This window comes from Ischnura elegans, chromosome 1 (genome assembly GCF_921293095.1).
Source record: "Ischnura elegans chromosome 1, ioIscEleg1.1, whole genome shotgun sequence".
NCBI classification, from domain to species: domain Eukaryota; kingdom Metazoa; phylum Arthropoda; class Insecta; order Odonata; family Coenagrionidae; genus Ischnura; species Ischnura elegans.
The window spans coordinates 145,381,810-145,403,024 of NC_060246.1; the positions used below are offsets into that span (position 1 = coordinate 145,381,810).

A 21,215-nucleotide genomic window follows, 5' to 3' on the forward strand; every position below is an offset into this window, starting at 1 on the left:
ACACTTTGAGTCCTCCAGTGGACAACAATATTAAGATACATCCGCCAATCCTCTGAACATTGAATGAAATTTTGCACATACTATGCATTCAATTTTTTCCGCCTCGTCTAATGATATTAACGGATTCAAACAAATAATGACTCACTCCTTATTTATTTCCGAATAGCTCATATGCTATATTATTAATCTATTTTTTTAATTTAATAATTGTATTATTTGAGATATCCTCGGTGTTATCCTAGTATGCTCAGCAATTAAATGAACGGCTGTATTACGAATTTGAATTTTTTCTTTTAAATTCGATTATGTACAATGAGCTTATCACTGTATTTCAAAATTGTATTAATTTGAAGAATTGTACTTCATCATTTCAGGGGCTAAGAGCAGCCCACGATAACAATCGTTATTATTATTATGATTATTACATGCTCTGACGTAATAAATTACATATTCAAATACGTGAATTTATAGTGAAACTGTATCAATGACTGAATCCTGCAATCGACTCCTCAGGCTTATGGTAACATTATTATACTCGAGAGCCTGTTTGACTGGAAACATAAAAATTCATCGCTACGATTTGTTCAATCTACAAGTTAGGGAACCATATTTGTGATGACATTTCACTTTAATACTTACCTACTAATACCTATCACACACAATTTAACTATCATTCTATAGTCAAATACCTTCTTGAAAACTAATAACGATCATTTTTGATATTAAACATAATCTTTATAAATATTTTGACATTATTTGATGAATATCTATCGCTGACTCCCTTTATAATTCCATAATTTTCTCATTCATCTGGTTCTGATTGAATTTTGAGTGCGGTTGGGCAGATTGAAGTGGGTAGTGCACGGGGAAAATATTCATGGGTTCAAATCCGGTTTAAGTGTCGGAACAATCCTGAACAAAAATTTATCGGAGGTGCAAGGTGCTTCGGGGAAATGAACTGAACCCTTGACCCCATATGGATGATATTTATGTCTGCGATTTATTTCTGAATCGGTTAGGCTCTAACCTATCCAAACAAGCCTCAGGTTTGATGCACTTTAAGTTCATTCGTATATTTTTATTACAAATTTAGCAGAATCCATACAAGATTATCTTTTTAAATTTTTTTAACGCCAAGTCACCCCAAAATTGCTGAAAATTTATTCTGTTGTTCACCTTGCTGAATGTATTGCCATTACTCGTGTATTCGGAGTACATAGAAAGTGAGAAAATTATCATTATTTTTCAGAAAAAAGTTGCAACTCAGGCAACTTTTACTCTCGTAAGATATCATTCATAACTTGGCCTTTACCCTCCTCATCCCTTCGCAGTTACCTTTCCATATTTCGCCTCTCCCGTGGTCTTGAACTTCTTTTTATGCAACTCAATTGAGTATCGCCAACTCCATTAAGCTTTTGGATTTGCGTACTTATTTATGGTTTATAATAATAGTTCTAGTAATATAAGCGTCTTTATCAATAATCCTTGGCCGATTTTTCTCGGTTTTCCGAGCTAACTAAAACCAGTTAAATCTGACTTCTATATGCTAACCGTTCAGAAATTTACAAGCTTGACATTATCTTTATATAAAAATATGAAATGAAAAAATACTTTATTTTGGCAAAACCTAAGATGAAATATTATTATTAATAGCGGTCGAGAGTATCCGTAAGGAATTAAGAGATAAAACAGCTTTGCAACTATTTTCGAAGCTCAATCTAATCAATATCCACGAATCGATGGACTAATTTACACGCTACAATACTGATTTTCAGTACTTGCATCAATCTCTCACCTAATGCGTATATTTTCTTCGATGCCATCCATTCCACTCCTCACCCCTCTCTTATCCACCAATCATCATTTTAAACTATTTTTTTTTATTTTAAAAACATAACACTAGTAATCCAACCTATTTTACTATTCTTGTCAAGGTATCGCACTTATGATTTCAAAGGATTATGCCCTATAAATAGAAACATAATGAAACCAAACAATGCCTATTTAACTTAGCTTATATCCTTGCCTGTAAGATTCAATGATCCCATAGAACTCTTGAGTGTTCTACGACCTTGAAATCCTCCTTTCCGTAGCACATAAAATAAAGTAAATGAATCCTTCCTTTCCGGTTACACCGTGTAATTTTCCCCTTTTTTGTTCAATTTCATATGAATGGACTAGAGTGCATCGTATTTCAACTGGCCACTAATAATCACTCACACTTATTGCTATTACCTCATTCACCGACAAGAACATCTTGAAAACACTTTACGAATATTAAACCTTTGAAATTGGTAACCCAGGGGCCATAGTTAAATCTTCGAAAATAGAATAGGATTATCAATGTCCGGGGAATAAATGCCCAAAATCTATGGCAATGAAAAGCATAAGCAAACAAACTATTATGGAATAAAAAAACATTAACTTTTAATCATACATTAACGTTTACATACATTAACAGCTACTTTTCGAATAAATAACTGCCTATGATGCAAAAAACTTTCTAATACGGCATTCCTATTACATCTGTTGTATAATTGTTCCCTGCCATACAAATAGTGCTAAAGGTGACATATTGATGCTGATCCCATAGAACTCATGGGTGTTCTACGTCCTTGAAATCCTCCTTCCTATACACATAAAATAAAGCAAATGGTATTGAAAATGATATTGTTTCAACGCCCATTTAAGTTTTTACAGGTTATAAAATTTTTAACCATTTCCCAATGACGTCTGCTTTAGAATTCATTTCTAAGTTTCGAACCCATTTCCCATAAAATTAACAGCAAACTAATAGTGTTAAAAGAAAACTTCAGCAGCTCCATCAAAAATGTATAGAATGCCTTCTGACCTAAAATAATCCTCAGCAGAAAGACGACAAAAATTTTATTTCGACATTGATAAAATATTTATTAGCAGGCAAAGAATAGCTGAGAGAGACTTTTATCCTTACTAGTTTCTTAAAGTGGTTTCCTGTGAGCTCGTTGATTAACACAAAAACTCAATTATCATAAGGTAGATTCGCAATTTAGAACCCCCGTATCGATTAAAAGCTCACTAGAGTCAACGCTACTACTATGCTTGTACTCTTCCATTCCGCTACAATCCTGGTGGCTTTATTTACTGTTTTTCCCGCTAAAAAGGCGCAATGTTTTATTTTATTCAGATATTCCCAGACAACGTTTGCACAAAGACGCAATAAAAACCCAAATAATTTTATGCATAGCTACAATAGAGAATAAAATTACTGATTCAAGTTGAATAATCATAAGCAAATTATAATGTGTTATGAGGTATTATGTTGAATTATATTACGGACTTGGATCGCGTAATATGTTACATCTCCGCTACATCACCCGGAGAAATTATTTTTCGTCAAACCAAGGATATTTTACCTCTTATAATTACACTGGGTAAAGGTCAATTTGTAACGGACCAAAATGAATAGTGTATTAATAGGCTTAGAATCTTTGAGTATCTACTTTTTAATGGAGATACACAAGCTTAGGCAAAGTCAGAGTTAAAAGCTCTCATTTGGAAAATCCAATTATTCAATATTGTGCCATAGCAATAATTCCGCCGCCCGCGTAGTGAATAGGTTATTTCAAAGCAGATTTGAGCAACCCGTGGCTCTTGGACCGCACTCGGCCCCCAAAGCAATGTCATGTGGCTTACATAACTAAGAATTATTGGAAATTTCATGCTTGCAACAGTGAGAGGGTATTTTAAAGTTTGAGAAAGTGAAGTTAAGTATTGTGCAAAATATTTTAGGTAAAAATATTTCGATATTATACGAGTAATAGCTAACCCGGTGAAATTCGAACCGCCTAGTAATCAACGAACAGTTTAGCTACACCATTTATAAATGAAAAGAGGTTGTATGATTTTAATAATTTTTGACTTATTATAATACATTAAGAAAAAAATTTTAAGAAACCTACAAAAATAAGAATTATAATGGCTTCTTAGGAAGATATTTTCTTTATTCAATCTACATAGGAAACACCAGGGCAAGTATACGCAAATTTTTCTCAATGCATTTTCTTATATTTATGTTTTAACTTCAGAAATTTTAGACATTTTGATCTTATAAGCAATCATTAGAGTCAAATTTTTATCCGTTATTTTTTTTAACTTTTTGTGTAATTAACCGTTAAAAAAAATAATTTAGGTCTGAATCTGTGGCGTAAACTTGCCCGTTCCTGCATTTCTTGAATTGTGGCGCGCTGATTGTAACTCGGTTCGGGAAAAAGCACTGCGTAAACGTGCCTTGGTCTACTCAACACATTCGGCATTGTTCTCTTAAGTCAAGTACCTTCTGATATACAACAGTTTTTGTTTTATCATCAGGCACAATAATATATAAAGCGGATAGTTTACCAACTCGTGAACATGCCACAAATATTTTACCATGAGAAAAATATGAGTTTTCCATATTCAGACCACAAACCTTGTGTTTTGTTTATTGTCGTCGCGAATCCAACTCGAATTGGAAATTTGTTCAAACTCAAAGGTCATATCGGTTGGGATCATAGGAATCCTCTGAATTAAAATTTCCTCATCTTTGAATTTTCCTTTGAGTTTAGTAGCGTGAATCAAATTGATTATCGTTCTTTTTTTTCAATCGTCCAACGCTTTCCATTGCACAATTTTAGTTGGTTTAGGTTCCAAAGCATCAAGACCACCAAGCCCACATTCACCTGTAAATTGTGCGGTGGTAAGCCAGGCACATCCAAGAAGTTTAAAAATTCAGGTGAATAGTTGGTGACTTCGTCTTCGTTTGCTACAATGTCAGTGTACCTTATCGAATGCAGAGTTCATACGATTTAATCCTGAATGACGAAGTTTAAGTCATTTACATCTTCGTTCTTCGCCGCCAAAGTTTCTCGCTCACTCAAGACCTTGTGATTTTTTTGGCTAACAATCATGTTCGGAAACAATTTGTTGAAATCAATAGATTTACAATATATTCTATTTATTCTATACCTTGTTGTTGAACCTTTTTGGAGCAACGATGGACCTCGAATACTCGGTACTAGAGATGAATTTCAGGAAGATTTCCCCACGGAAATAAACAGTACCTATCTTTCTACATAGTATTCGGTACCATACTAATGAATTCATGCCTTATAAATACTGCGACCAATTATGTATCAATGATACCAGTAAAATATATTTTCATCTTTATCAAAGATAATTTTAAAGTACACGATTATTAGACTCCCACCCGGTTTTCTATGGCAAAAGGACAAAAGATATTAGCTTAAGAATTCTGGCCAAAAATATAGAAAATAAATTAAAAATGCTGAGCGGTAAAGATTTAGGTGAAGTGATACGATTTTTCACAGGAAAATAAAGCTGTCTTACGGGCTTATCTGAGTCCACGTCTGCGGGTTTCTTACGCTAAAAGTAGGTAACCATTCTCAGGCAACACTTGTGTTCATTTTTCGTTCAATTAACTTTTCACCGTAATTTATTTGCAAGTCAAATATAACTATTACCATTACATCTGAATAATTCTGCTAAATATACCTTAGATTAAATGGCAGATATTTTTTTCCGAATGAATTTTGGCAAACTTAACTTTTCGGCCGTAAGAGCAGTGATTGTTATTTCCCTCTTTCATTTATGAAATACAAATCCCATGTAATTTATCCTACCACCCATATTGCTTGCCCTTATATATTAAATTTAGATTATCCAATGTTATTTTATTGGGTTAAGTCTAAATTGACAAAAGAAAATGGAAAGGAGAGACAATGAAGACATTGATATGTTTTTTGTTACTGATGGAAAGATCCCCTGTTAAAACCCTGATGAAGCCTTTAAACTCCCACGACCTAGAAAAAGTTAGGTGGACAGGGAAAAATAGCTGACTCCTCTACCCTAAGTAGATACACCAAGGGTTAAGTGTGAAGCTTCACCTGTCCGAACCGAAATTCGGGGTTAATCATTGGATAAACATCAAACAGAGGATTTAGCAACCATTTAGTTAAAACTCCTAGGGGTTGAGAGTTATGGACGCAATCCGCTCATAGCAACTCGAAATTCGTTTTTATTCTCAATAATTGAGTAAAAAGGAATGATTGAGTTGCAAAACATATAAATAAATGCGGTAGGTAGAACCTAATTTACAATTTTCTGGGTTTGAAAAAAACATCAATTTCCTTTTCAGATGAATGGTATTGAACGATTTAAGCAACTGAGAGGTACAATGAATTTTTGCTTCTTATTAATTTTAGAAAAATATGTGCATCTAGAGTCCCATATGACATAGACAGGGCAATTCAAATAATTAAGGTACCATGCAGGATTTAACTTGGGAAAGCGACTTCTGGAGATCTAATCACAACTACCTATAATGCTCTCAAAATAGGCAAGCAAAAGTATTTCCCATTTCAGTTGAATTCATTCTCTCGCCTTGTCCATAAGGTATTATTAAATACAAAACAATTCATCTTACTGAATAAGTTATGAGTATTACAGCAAATCAGTAATTTAAAAATATATATATAAATTCAAAGAAGATGCTAATTTATTTATTTCAATAAAATCCTAAAACTACTTTTGAATAAAATTATCACACGACAGTAATGGTGGCTTACGGCATAGTATGTAGACGAAGAAAATTATTGCTTTATCCTAGAAAATTATAAATACTTTACTAATACTTTTATTCTAACGTACCTACCTCTAAAATGTAATAAATCCACGGAAACCTAAAGAGAATAAAAAATATGATACGAAAAAGTTTTTAGAAATATTATGGGCACATACAGCCATTAAGTGAAAGTGGGTACACCAAATAATATATCCAGCTACGTTCCAAAATTAAATATACTAAAATTGTGACGAATGACTGAAAATGACGCACAAAAGGTTTCCATAACAGATAACCGACAACTCAAAAGAAAATATACTTAAGTAGACATTGCAAACAATTCTGTGATGGGATGAACTTTAATATAATAATCGTTAATTCTAAATAACACGAGCTTATATAATAAAATTGACTGCATTTTATAGAAACATAATGGGTAACTTTTGCAATGACGACTTTAATAGGTGGTTTTCGTATCGCAATACCTACTTGAATTGATTGCGTATACCATAAATAGTAACTAGTAATATAAAAATGTAATTCATCATAAAATATGACAGTCGCGTAGGTATAATTTCCAGGTTTAAATAACTGTACATAAAATAAAAATGAAGTGAGAACCTTAGTGAGGCTGAAGATATAAAGGTGGTGTAAAATGAATTTGAGGTGAAACAAAAATTGTCATGGAATTTACACTTACATCGGGTATCTTGTTGAAACACATTTATAACCGACAAAGAGACATCATATCTGATAATTTCCCAAATTTACTTTCCGCTTTCGGAAAGTTTGGTCCATTTTCTGACAAAATTGCTGTTTTACAGACGGAAATCAAATATTTAAAACAAAGTAAAATATTTCAGTTCCAAAAATAATGAACCTGATGGTTAAATCGTTTTAAATGTAAAATATTCCTACGCCCAAGGCTTTTCTATTTCTGAAATTGGCTTTCGTTCACCTCGCAAACTTCCAATCACTCCCCAATAAACCCGCGTCAAGAAGATTTGCTACTTCAAAATACCCGCGAATGGTGCTAATACCACTGTTCTTCAGCTTCTTTTTGCCACGGTGGCATTGAGGTCACCACCGTAGCACGAGGTCTTAAAATATAAATCATGGATGGTTTGAACTGCCCTATGGTCAAATACCAAATTGATGTGCGAAATCTGCCACTTTACATTAAAAATATCGTAATCACGTAGCTCCACACAACAGATTCCGAGCACGCCTTATGTATCACTATTTCGGTTGAGGTGACAGCGCCACTTTTCAAGAACTATGAATGTACGTTCTAAGCCGCTCGCTCGTTCAAACGGCGAAGACCAAAGTTCAAATGGCGAAGAGTCCAAGATACTCTTTGGAATTTTGCTCATCAAAACTACTTTAATTACTTTTTTCCTGCATTACTCAACATTCAAATTCCATTCTAAGGATTTGGTCTATAAACAACATTGCTCCACATGAAAGAAGCTATACTGCTACCTATTCCACGAAAGAGTTAAGAACTTCAAGAACCTTCTTGAAGAATAGGATACCGAAATAATAGAGTATATTATTGCAAAATTCACGAAGTTCCCACGGTATCATTAAAAATTTTATCAAGATGAATGACATCATTGGAGAACAATTCACGCAGGTATTCATTTTTATAGGGTAAGTAACCCGAAAGGTAATTTGAAAGATTGCACATTCTAACAAATGGTATCCATACATAAAATGCATTGACAAATTGTTTTAGAAGCCAGCGCCAAGTTAAAGTAAGAGAAATGCAACCATAAGTGTGTAAAAGTTAAAATTTCGTCGCGTCTAGAGTAACGCACAATTAGCAAAATTTTATTGCTTTTATCTGAGCCAAATACTTTTGAATTATTGCAAGCAAACTATTGCAAACTGTTTCACAAATCTAACTGTATCACACAGAACCAGAATTGAGAGCAATATCATACTCTCAAAATTATAATATTGTTGTATCCCGACTTATTTTTTCTAGCCGATTAAATTCTCATCGTATGTACACCGTTTGATGCCTGTCTATTGTTCAATCCGACCCGGTCCGCCTTATTCGCCTCTTTTGGTTAATGCGTGAGTCCCGGGAATATTCCATCATGCCTGTACTGTGCTGATAGTGTCAAATGAACCAAGAGTCTCAAATACGCACCTAGTGGCAAACTGTGTACTTTTCATTTCTCACCGGTACTGTCCCTCCGAGAGGACCACCTTCACACTCCGGAATCCCTCAGCGTCAGTGAAGATCCTGAAAAGTCTGAGTCACCCTTTGTCCAGCTGTCCATGAAAGGACACGACAATATAACACGAATTATCCACCTCATTTATGGCACTAAATCTTATGAAGCTCGCATATCGATAAAATAAATAAGAGCTACGTTATTGAATCACGTGCGCTCAGCTCAGTGAAACAAAATCAGAACGAAAATGTAGAAAAATACTATCTTCTACGGAAAACGTCAAATTTTATTCTCTAATATCTTCGAATGAATGATTTATGTCTAGTAAAAATGACAAATTCCTCGCCGAATTTCAAGCCTCATAGGAACTCTACCGAATGGAAATCGAGGAGAGAAAGACAAAAGAAGAAATACGCAACGAAAGTAGGAAAAAGCTCTCCAGCGTGTCAGGGCACGGAGTTCAACTCCGCTCATCGTTTAACGTCGCATTATGATAATCCAACGAGGACTCCTCTCGAGAGGTTCACGCTCTCGAACCACTACTCTCGACCTGTCCGCGACCCGATCACACCACCCTCCAAGCCCCCACACTCCCCCCCCCCCCCCCCCCCCCGAAAACGGACGCACCGCAGCACCTAAGTTCGTCAAAATGCTCCGCATTTGGGAAGCGCAGTGATCCGTAATTAGCATACAAATTGGCAAGTGCGCAATAAACCCGATCGCGGATGCCCGAGAGGAATCGATTACGATCGGCAGCCCAACTCCCTCCCTCCCTCAACGAGAGGGACTTCTCCATCCTCCTCCCCTCACCCCCTCGCACCATTCCTCACAACGCATTTCCCCTCCCACAACCCCCTTACCGTCCACTCCACCGCTCCTATGCTTGCGTACTCTTCCCCCACCCCCTCCGCACCCGCTATAACACCGCCTCACTACTCGACTCACTTGCACCTTTGGGTTTCCCTCTCCCCTTTCTCCCATCATTCTCCACACGATCCCCACCCCCTTCCGATCGGGACCGACCCCCCCCCCCACCCCTGCCCCTAAGTTTCGCCCACCCCATTCCCATAACAGGGAATGCAAGCTCCACCCACCATACACACCTGTCCCATCGCTCACTCTCTTTTTTCCCTGTGTCGGTACCTTCCCCCCAAGGGGTACTGCCCAGGCTGCGTTTGTTACTAGGATACGGAGGGGGCGGGAGAGAGGGTGAGCAATCGTCGAAGCGTCACTGATTAACCCGTGACATTTGCAAAAGGACAGTGACTAGTAACCGGGGGAAGGGGAAGTCTCCGCGCATTTGCCCCCTTTTTAGGAGAAATGAAACATGCAGAAACCATCCTATTCAGAAGTATAAAATTTAGCAAGAGTGAGTGCAGTGCGAGAAATGTTTAAGCCGCGTTGCTTGGGTATATTAAATGGTAGCGTAAAATTTGATCATAAATATGGTAATCGCAATATTTCAGGAAAACAAGACGGAAAACATTCGTAGACGTCACAGCATAGGATGAGATAAGTGTGCGCAGGATAAAACCGTGATAGCGCTGAAGATAACTCTATTTCAGTAAATCTCCTGCAGTATAACTTGGTAAACAATTTCGAGGTACGGATGAATAATACGGGTAGAATTTGTAAAAATATAATATTTTGATTCTATTATCGAGAATATGGATCTAAAAACAATGGTGCTATAAAAAAAACAAGAGCAATAAATTTTTACCACATAAATGTTAAGAGAATTTGAGCATATGCCAATTTAATTTCAAATTTTTTTCATTTTGGTGACACAATTGTATCCAAGGTTGCATCATTAGTTCCTCAGAATAATATAAATTAAGACCTAAGAATGCCGGTAATTCCACAATGTGCCAATCATAACTACATAAGTGACTAAATATTCCAGGGTATTTAATGTTAAGAAAGGAAACACTAAGTGAAAACCGATAAACGAAAGCAATAACTAAATTACCTCATATATAATTTCGGAAGATGTTTCTTACAAATATAATTTTAAAAAACTAACATTCCAATTTAATTAATATGAGTTCTTCTTCTAAGTAATCAACCCTTGGGTTACTATATTTAAAATACGTGACCCATCCAAACTGTTTTATTGATATATATGTAGTTATGGTATTTTTTACAGTAGCTTCCTAACCGAACCAAAAAACCCTACAATTATATTTGATCAACATATATCGGACTAATCGTTCAATCATTTGCAAATTCAACAATGATTCAAATAAAAGCTTCACGAAATCCATACGTCTCTATGAGGCCATAAGTTTTACAACGATGCTTATTCTTTAACAGCATGGATGGCTGCAAAATTTCTGATGAAGCCGAAGATTTTTTTATCCCTAAATCCGTGGCCTAAACATTTCTCGAACCACACTCACTCTTGCTAAATTTTATACTTCCGCATCGAATGGTTTCAGCATGTTTCATTTCCTAAAACCAAAATCATTTTGATTTAAATGGGCAGATGAAGAGGGAGGGGTTTGTATTGATGAAGATAACAGGGATAGGAGAAAACAAGAAACAACTGCACATCCACCAAAGCAATATATTTGAGACAATTAAGTAGGCATTGAAGGTCCACCGATTATTCTCAACCACTTCCACTTATTGAATGAGGATAAAATTGAAGTAATAATATAGAGATATTATCATCATTTGCCACCCGTAATATGCATTAACATTTTTCGAATCACCGCCTATCTCCCATTTTACTGATGTGTAACATATACTTTGCAACTAAATGTATACTTAAAAATATTCATTCTGAGATTCATTTTTTTCTTTCCCACATTATCCAAGACTAAACTTTTATTCATCTGAGAATGACTGCGATACAGATATTCGCCGATAGTAAATGCATTAAAAGTCGCTTAAGCCCGGAAAAATAAATTGATTCAAGTTATATTTTATTATTAAATTTTCAGGGACTTAGAAAAATTGTCATTTCGAACATTACTGCACTAAAATCCTAGATTTTTCGTGAGTTAGAGGCAAATGACATTTCTTTGTGAGCACATTTAAAGGTAAGTTTTGATGGAAAATAAAAAGAGAAATTCACGTTGGAGCAACTCTCAAAATTCAAACTATTGTTCAGTCATAACAAAGTGCGAATTCATTAATTTTTAGTCTCCTGGCCGCACAGTCTGTGATATATTTTTATTTTGCAACTAGCGTGAATAAGGTGAAATAGTTATTTAATAATGTATGTTGAGGCCAATAAGTAAATCAACTAAGACCAATCAATTCATAGTGCCTATTGAGCTTTCATGCAGTTAATACAAATTAGTCTTGCAAAGAAGAAGATTCTTTCAATATTCCTATTCCTTTTATGGAAATCATTCAATTCAATTGTGTAATAACATACAGTAGAAAAAACATTGCAGAGAAGTAAATGAACTGGATTTGAATTCTTATCTTTACCTCATTGGCAGCTAATAGCAAAGACGACACCAAATAAAAATAATCTAAAGAAATTAAAGGTCTATAGCTGTAAAATTATGAAGATCATATGATCTAGTTTAAACACTAAACTCCTGAAACCCGAATCTACTAGGTAAAAATATACTAGAGAACGAAGAAATTGAAAAATATCTCGGAGCACCATTCAATAAAGACATACAAGATGTGTTCGTCTGTAACATCCAATCGAACATCGAGACACACCAAAATTATGGAATAGAATATTGAAAGCACAATACCCGGGGTAATCAAAGTAATATGAATAAGGAGAGTCAAACAAATTAAGATGATCTGACAAGGAATTGTAAGATATTGAGGTATGCAGTAAATTAAACGCCGGGCTATAAAAACCTACTAAGTAACAGACAACCTTATAATAAGTGTCAAAAAGCGGCGCAAATGGCCCATGTATACAGGGTTTGTCCGGAAAGTAATAGGACTGATTTTCTTCCACCGTGACTGTTCTTCGGAGCGTGTTTGCACCGACTGAATTTGGTAGAGGGTATTCCTAGCTAACGAACGAGCGGCTGTTCAGTTGTCTGCGAGCACCTGGAGAGTCAGGACAGACGTTTTTGCACGACATGTTTCTGTGAGTGGTGCAAGCCGAAAATGCAGCGTTCGTTACAGCAGAGGTACGCGATTGAATTCTGAGTGAAACTCGGTGAATATGCGACAGAGACGTTTGTTATGATCAAGTGGGCTTACCCAGATGTTGCTTTAGCAAGAAGTGGTGCGTTTCGGTAGCACTGGGCCTTTTTGGAGGGCCGGGAAGAGGTTGCTGATGAAGACCGTGCTGGAAGACCTGTGACTTCGGCAAACACCGACATTTTGACTCGTGTGCACAAAGTTTTGAACTCAGACCGTCGACTAAGCATTCGTTTAATTGCCCAGATGTTACATTTATCAAAATCTGTGGTTCATGACATTGTGACGGAGCATTTGAACATGCGCAAGATGTGTGCGCGAAGATGGTCCCAAAAGTGCTCACTGACGACTAGAAATTGCGGCTCACATCGCCTTTCATGTGAACAGCTAATTAACCAATGCCGGCATCCCAACGCTTCCGCAGCTGCCCTACAGCCCAGATGTGGCCCCCAGACTTTTTTTTTGTTTCCTTGTGTGAAATGGCCGATGAAAGGCCAGAATTTTGAGACGACATAGGGGATCCAATCAGCATGCACCTCGACTCTCGAGGCTATTTCGGAGAATGTCTTCTGTGACGCCTTCAATGCTTGGAAATCGCACTGGCAGCGATGCATCGACGCAGAAGGAGCCTATTTTGAAATTTTTTTAAGAATTGTAACGATTGGCTCAATAATTTTTTTAAAATCGACTCAGTCCTATTACTTTCCGGACAAACCCTGTATGACCATATAGAGAATAGATCAATGCCATGAAAAATAATTTTTGGCCCAAATTATTTGTTACATCAATTGCCTTTAATAGCTGGACAATATATTTTAGGGCACATCAAAAAATTAGAATGCTATAAGTGTCTTAAATTGAATAAATGTTTACAATTTTTATATTAATGGTTAAGAGTACTCCAAAAATATTAAGATGGGAACATTCCCAGGACCGAGTTATTTCAAATTTGGCAGGGAAAATAAGAAAAGCATAATTACTACAAATAAATTTCTGCACATAAAAGCATTTGAATGAGTGAAAGCCTGTAACAATTAATTTAGTATATTACTCGAATTCCACGTGATTATGTCTGAAAAAAACTTTGGATATTTGAACTAAATTCCACATGTAATGTACCAATTCGTTGTAAGCCAAAAATACTCACACAAATAAACCTTTTTCCGCCTTTTCGTTCCGCGTTTCCATCCAGCTCCGACTATCAACCTCTTTCTTTCGAGCTGTCGAATTTCCTCTGTAAAAATCACTCCTTCGTTTTCGAGATGCATTGCCCAAGATACCTAACCTATGCGTTCCCTAAAACCTATCCTTACTTCCATTCGTCTCCCTAAGGCTTTTTCCACAGGTATCTAATTATTAAAAATGGCTACACATAAACGTTTAAGAGCGCAAAATACCTATTTGCAAAAATCAAAATGAGTTTCCATTTTATCAATTTAGAAAAAAATATTTATGCCTAAGTTTATCTATTATCAAAATTAACTATGTAAATTTAGTAATTCTTCCCACTGCCAGTCATAAAATACCCATTGTTGAGGGATTCCTTTGGATTTGACAAAATACTGCATAACGAATGAAATACGAATCCATATAAAGTAGGCATTGGTCATAAAAATTTTCACAGAAAGCCACAGACACTTCTGGACCGATTGCCTGGAAAAATACATGCCATTGATTTCCTAATTCAGAAAATTAAATGATGAGAAAACAACGAGAGTACAAACAAGAAAATTTTGTCACCGACGTCATTCTTATAAAACTCTTTTTCCTCTTCCATTTCAAATAAATTGGATTCGTTTGCACCGATAAATAACTTGAATGAAATACGCATAATTGTTCGTAGGAAATAAGATTGGTGAGACACTATTTATGTTTTTTCCTATTATTTTCAAAAGAAGAACAATTAATGTTTTGGAGATATTCAGTGCAAATTATTTTAAAAGAGCTGACGAGGACGTTCACAACATACCCACGCCCCCAATGACGACAGAACCGGCGAGTATTAACGCCAGAGAACAACATGATCCCCACATTCGTTAACGATTTTGATGACGCATATGAGTTAATCATGCAGTGGATTGCACTCTTCTAGCAACATGATGTATCTGTTTATTAACATTTCAAAGTTTACACCGTATTCCATCGAGCGGTTGATCGGTAAGAACAATAATAAAAATTACAGTAGTATTTTTCAGAACCAAATCATACTGTGAAAAGAACAATATTTTGCATCGAAAAGGTGTTGGAATAGGTAGGCTATGAGTAGCCAGTTCAATTTAATGGGAATGAATTACCAAGAAATCTTAACTCTAAGCTGAAGTGAGCTGATTTTATTCCATCCCCAAAGTATAATCAGGCATCATATGCACTATTCCTAATTAAAAGATATTTAATATTGCAATGCTACCTGTTAAACCTCGAATGATGGCCTATGTTTTTCACCTACTATACCAAGAACGAAAAAATTCAAGAGAATTCACTACTAAAGACGCTTTGTAAATATTCTCCCACTGTGGCACGTATTCATTTATTAACTCGTTCGAGTTTACGATAATCGTAGCAAAGAGAAGGCCAGACTACAAACTTATCTTATCAGAGTTAGGAGAAATTTTGGCATACCTAATCCAACTATAAATATTTCGACAATCAATCGATACTTGCGGCAAAAATAATTTGGAATGTTGCAAAGCGATGTAGCAGGAGATGAAAAGATGGGAATACACACCAGCTGTCAAAAATTTGCGTAAGTTCTATGAGGAATTACAGTTTTTATAAGGAAAGCTTACATAAAATATTCTTAATTTAAGGTATTTTGTATGCATGTAATTCCTGTATGCTTCTTAAAGCAAGTTAATTATCATGTGTGCTAGTTTGGTATGCATGTATAATAACTGGATTCTTAAAATCGAATGCACCAACGATAAGAAAATAAAAACAATCTTTTCACTGAATTAATGAAAATTTGTATCATATGTAGATAGCACCAGTTCTGTTGAAACAATTTATCATGTTAGCCCGAAAACGGATTCATATGGGGTATTTTTATATTCCACTGCACTCCAAGGGTACACTCTAATCGTGTATGAAAGGAATAAAGCTATATTATATATTATATTATTATATTTCGACAAAAAAAGCTCCACCAGAATCGACAATTTGCATTATCGCCAGCGCGCGAGCTACCGTGCCCGTACGAAACCAACGAGTCCCCGCTCAGCAGAATTCAACTCGCGCGCCACTTTCCGCGTCTGCGCAGTCCAACGCATTTTTCTCGGCCGCCATCACTATTTTGGTCTCCTGAGAATCCCATGGTGGGGGAATCAAGCGGTAGGTACAAATGAGGCTCGAAGAGGAATATCTTGGTGAATCTTTCGGAAACCCTCCCCCACTCCAAAAAACAATCCTCCAAGTGCGAGGTGGTCCAAGGAAAAGAGCTGATCCCCTTACCCAGAATCTGAGAAATTCACTCGCCTGCGGCTGTTTAGAGTGAGCTACAAACTCACCACCTTCGGTTTGTATCACTTAGTGGGTGATTTGGTTACTATACAACACCCATACAGATGCTTTAATCAAAATATGAGTCTCATGGGTCAAGCAGTAGTTGAATAGAGGTAAGATGATCTATTTGAAAGAGTAGTTTCAAAAATGGAAATGTGACGTTTTCCGCCGTCTATTTTGCATTTTTTTTTGTTAAGCTGAGAATCAGAAGACCATTTGCGAAGGCAAATTAGGATCAACTGAGCATCAGCTATGGCTCAATGGGGCTATGTTTAAAATGCAGGATGCACTTATAGACAGGGTTCCACTTTTGTGTCTGCGGATGGTATCGTAGAATTTAAACCGAAAAGTTGAACAGCCTAATAATTCCCAATCCCAAATGTATACCAACATGTCCATTTCTCTCACGAACCAGTCCTCCAATGCCTCAACTAAAGGATTCGGTTTACTAAAAATTCTTATTAATTCCGTAAAATACAATGACATGCGAGCTAGGCGGGGTAACGTTCCACCATCCCCAACCATCCTTCATGGGGTTCTCAGAATTATAGGGAGGGTCGATTCTAAGACTGCGACATCTTTCCCACGAGAGCGGTCAGATCTAACACATTCTCGGTGAATTACTCAAATATCCACGAAGGGATGTAACCCTTTCGTAGGATGAAGGCACCTGCCTGGGGTTCAAATCTGTGCTCCTGCAACCTAGCTCACACGCCGCCAACGCCTTCGACCGTAAGAGTCTAGAGATTGAGGTTCTGACCATATTTTGCATAGGGTCAAAGGAATGGAACAACACTATGGGCTGACTACATTTATCATTGAGTCAACGATTTCATGAATTTTCTTTGGAATGGCTTTCAGAAGATTAATTTACATTTCATTGCACCGTCCTCAATATGTGATAAGAATAACATGCAAGTGATGAAAACTTGAGAAAAGAGGATTATAAAAAATACAATGAATAAGCTTGATATCTCACCTTCATTAGTGTATCCAATGGGCTCACCGAGAGATTACCAATCAATCCTAAAAAAGAGTGGAAAGAAGACGGCGAAGCAGGACAAAAGCTGACGAGATGGCATAGTTACACCTGAAAACAAAAATAAAGGCACTATAGCTATCGCTTAAGTTAAAAAGAAACTAAGGCTGGAATTAGACGTCATTATTTCCGAAATTATGCGAGATAAATGTCCCTTTATAAGCCCAGATATTCTATGTAAGTGCCAAATATAATTTCGTACATTGAACTTATACAATAAACATGTTCCATATGCATTCTAACATGATAACGAATTAATTCTGAAAATTTTCAAAATTACCTATCAATCTATTAATAATCAAAATTATTGAGTTTTTTTTTAATTTTGATAGCTGATCATTGAATATAGGTAATTTAAATACTCGGCACAATAGTGCCTTGTTCTCCGTAAATATGCGTTCAAAATATTTGGTGGAGAGTATGGGGCGTGTAGACTGAGCGGAGTTTTGACGAATTCTGCGGCAGCATATTTAAGTATACATATGATAATTTCTCGCGTTGACAGGTTTTGGAGACCCGAATGAAAAAATATATTATCGCATTGATAGAAACCATTTATATGCCTTCTGAGTGTTCCAAGCCTTTTAGTCCTAAAAGTAGTCAGCAATTTAGGTGAAAAAAACGCTCCAACCATCAAAGCATTAAATTGTCAAAAGACGTAAAAAATTTAATTCAAACTGAAGACATCACTTTGCTTCCACATTCTCCATTTCATTTCGCACGTTCAGTGCATTTTGAATTGGCAAAGTCGTTTACAGAAGAAAAACTGACTATGCAAAACTTCGCCTAAAATGTCTTCGACCATTTTCTTAATTTCTTTTCTCCCCCTACAACTCTTCAGTCTACACCTTTTTGACATATACAACATAACTTTCAGCCAAAAAATGATCACGGAATACTTTTTTAACATTTTAGCATCGCTATGCAATGAGGCGATAAATAACATATACCTTCTATAAAGTCTAAAAAGGCAACTTTTTCCCAGACTAATTGTCCTATTATTAATTTCAATTTGTGTGAGTAAGTCATCAAATTTCAAAAAGGGGATTAGCTTTTGCACTTTTCAATTCAGAGATCTTTTAAATAAAATGAAAATTAAGTAACCAAATAAAATTCTTCAGAAAACTGATTATAATTTGTTTTTGTAACTTGACTTCAATTAAATGTAGGATAAACGATTACTTTGGGGTCCAGTACTCATAAGCCACCCCTACCATTACATATTAACTATGGGACAGGAATCATAGCGAGGATTATCATTTCTCCGATTCCTAAGAAGAAGAAACCGGAGAAATTTGAAGATTTTACAACATTTATCCTAACGACGCATGCGTCCAAGGTAGTTTAAAAATCATATACAGGAGAATGGAAAGGACTGCAGAGGAGTATACGGAAGACCGATTCGGATTAAGGAAAAACAAAGTCACAAGGGAAGTAATATTAAACAAAGGCGACTTAGTGTGCTCTTAGAGAAGAGGATGAAGAAGAACTTACTTAACACTAGAACCGCGGACTTTTTCGTATACCTAGAACCGCGGAGGGGGTCATTTTGACCCCTCGTCTTTTCTTGCCATATTTTTAGTATTTTGGGTTTCTTTTGGATACTGCACTATGTGAAATGAATTATCTGAGATTTACAATGAAATTTGAATGATATATGGGCGGTATAAGCGCTAGATAGGCTACCCGCCTTGCACAAATAATGCGTTTTTCACATTTTTACTATATGTTCGGCTGAGGATGGGGGAAAAATATAAATATATTTAAGAAAAAAGAAACACTTTTATTGGTGCAGAGAAGCATACAGTAATGAAGAATGTCAAGTCAAGCAAAAAAGTCAAGCTCCAAGTTCCTTGCTCCTTACGTGCATACAAAACTGCAATGAAAGCTTCCAGCTCATCCATAGATACCGACCAGTCCTTGTCCCCACTTTCTTCACGAGCCCGATTTTCCGTGCACATCTTCATGTGCTTCAGCATAGTTGGAGTTATCACCAAATCCCATGCTGAGCGAACATCACCCTCAGTGAAGAAGAAGATTGAAGACTAGCACGCCCCCGGCGAGAACCACCTCGTTCTCGTACCTGGCCACGAGGAGCGGCAGCAGCAAACTCAAGCGGCTCGTCGTCTTCAGCAGGTGCGACTACAGCATCGCCACCCCCACGTCCTCGATGGCCCCGAGCACCACGGCAGAGGCCCTGGGCAGTTCCAGGGCGACCCCGTCCCTCGAGCAGGAACTGTGGACGCGACTTGGTCCACGGGAGGCTGTATTTGGGGACCAAGTCCACGTCGTAGTGTGCGGGTGGTTAGCGGCTGATAGGGAACGTACTCCTCACCTTCACTACCTGTACCAACCAAAATAAATGCTTTATGAAATAGATTTGTAACAATTATCAAAGAATGCGAGTAAAATAAAAATAGGAAACTTACCAGTGTCTTCGCTTGAATCTTCAGTCAAGGACTCTTCACTGTCTTCCTCGGCGTCAACGCCGCCGTCATACACTACAACAGGATCATCCTCCGCCTCAGAGCAATCCTCAGGCACATCCTGAAGTTGCTCGAGAATACGAGTGACCTGTTCTGCGGTGTATCCCTTTGATCGACGCATCGCTGGGCGTTGACCGGAGTATCACCCTTGAAACGGTATTGCCCTTCGTTCAGCGCTGAGCGATTCAGCGCAACAATCGAACGGGTGAGACGAACTGCCGCGCAAACTGATGAATTCGGGTGAATTGCGAAGTATTACATTGTAATTCATGTAATTGAGCTGGCAACTACAATGACGCCACACTGGTAGGGGAGGCACGGTAGGGGAAGGAAGGAGCCTTGAGTGGAGGTAGCCAAGGAAAGGGGGGTGCCCGGAAATTTTCGCGTAGGTCCATTTCTACGCGGCTCGACTCTCACATTCTTTCAGGCGTCCGCTGGGCGGGTTGCCTTATCTGTGGCCTAATAAGAAACGACAGAGGTAATCAATGCCATTCCCACACATTCGACCTTCGAAAATTACGCTTGCGGTGAATTTCTGCTACGAAAATATAAAGTTCGAGAACGACAACAGAGCAGGGGTCAAAATGACCCCTACCGCGGTTCTAGGTATATTGTTGTCTAGTGTTCACAAAAATAGTCCAAGAGCGTCGGAATTTCGCACGAATACGCCTTTCTATAATTCATTAAAAGTCAGAAAATGTCAGGTTTGTGAAAAAAAAATTAAGTGTGAAATTTACATGTTGAAAATCGTAAGGGGTCAATTTGACCCCCTCCGCGGTTCTAGTGTTAAAGACCTCGCGATTGTGGACGAAATAGATAATAAATACGAAAAACAGAGATATTAGTATGTTGTGTAAGGGAAGAGGCGGGGAACAGCCTTGACTAGGAAACCAAAAATATGAGGAAATGAAGTAGTTCTATTACTTGGTCAGCCTAGTGATCAGCGATGGACGAAGCAAGAAAAAAATAATTAGCATAAAACCGAAGAGAAGTGGTCAATCCTATAACAGAGACGACTCCTCACAGAATGATGAAGATAAAATGAATTGTGTGAGTAATTTGGAAGTTTGGAGAAGAGTATGAGAGAAGAAAAGTCTTTTGAAATTTTTTGTTAGAAAATGAGACAATATGATTGGCCAAATCATGAGATGCCATGATGTGAAGTAACTTATCGTTGAAGGACGGTAGGGAGGGATGAATGCCAGAGGAAGGACTTGGATAGGGTTCATAGAGAAGGTGATGAAGAGAACAAATATAATTCCGAAGGGTTAGGTAAATTA

At 37.1% G+C, this 21,215-nt stretch overlaps 1 long non-coding RNA gene across 1 annotated transcript; it reads right to left on the minus strand.

Moving 5' to 3' along the window:
* Nucleotides 1-19,211: 19,211 nt before the first annotated feature.
* On the minus strand, nt 19,212-20,512 carry LOC124153663. The gene is made up of 2 exons (XR_006863718.1): nt 19,875-20,512; nt 19,212-19,789 (listed from the first exon to the last, which is right to left on the minus strand). It is a non-coding gene; the product is annotated as an uncharacterized LOC124153663 (long non-coding RNA).
* Between the last annotated feature and the right edge of the window lie 703 nt (nt 20,513-21,215).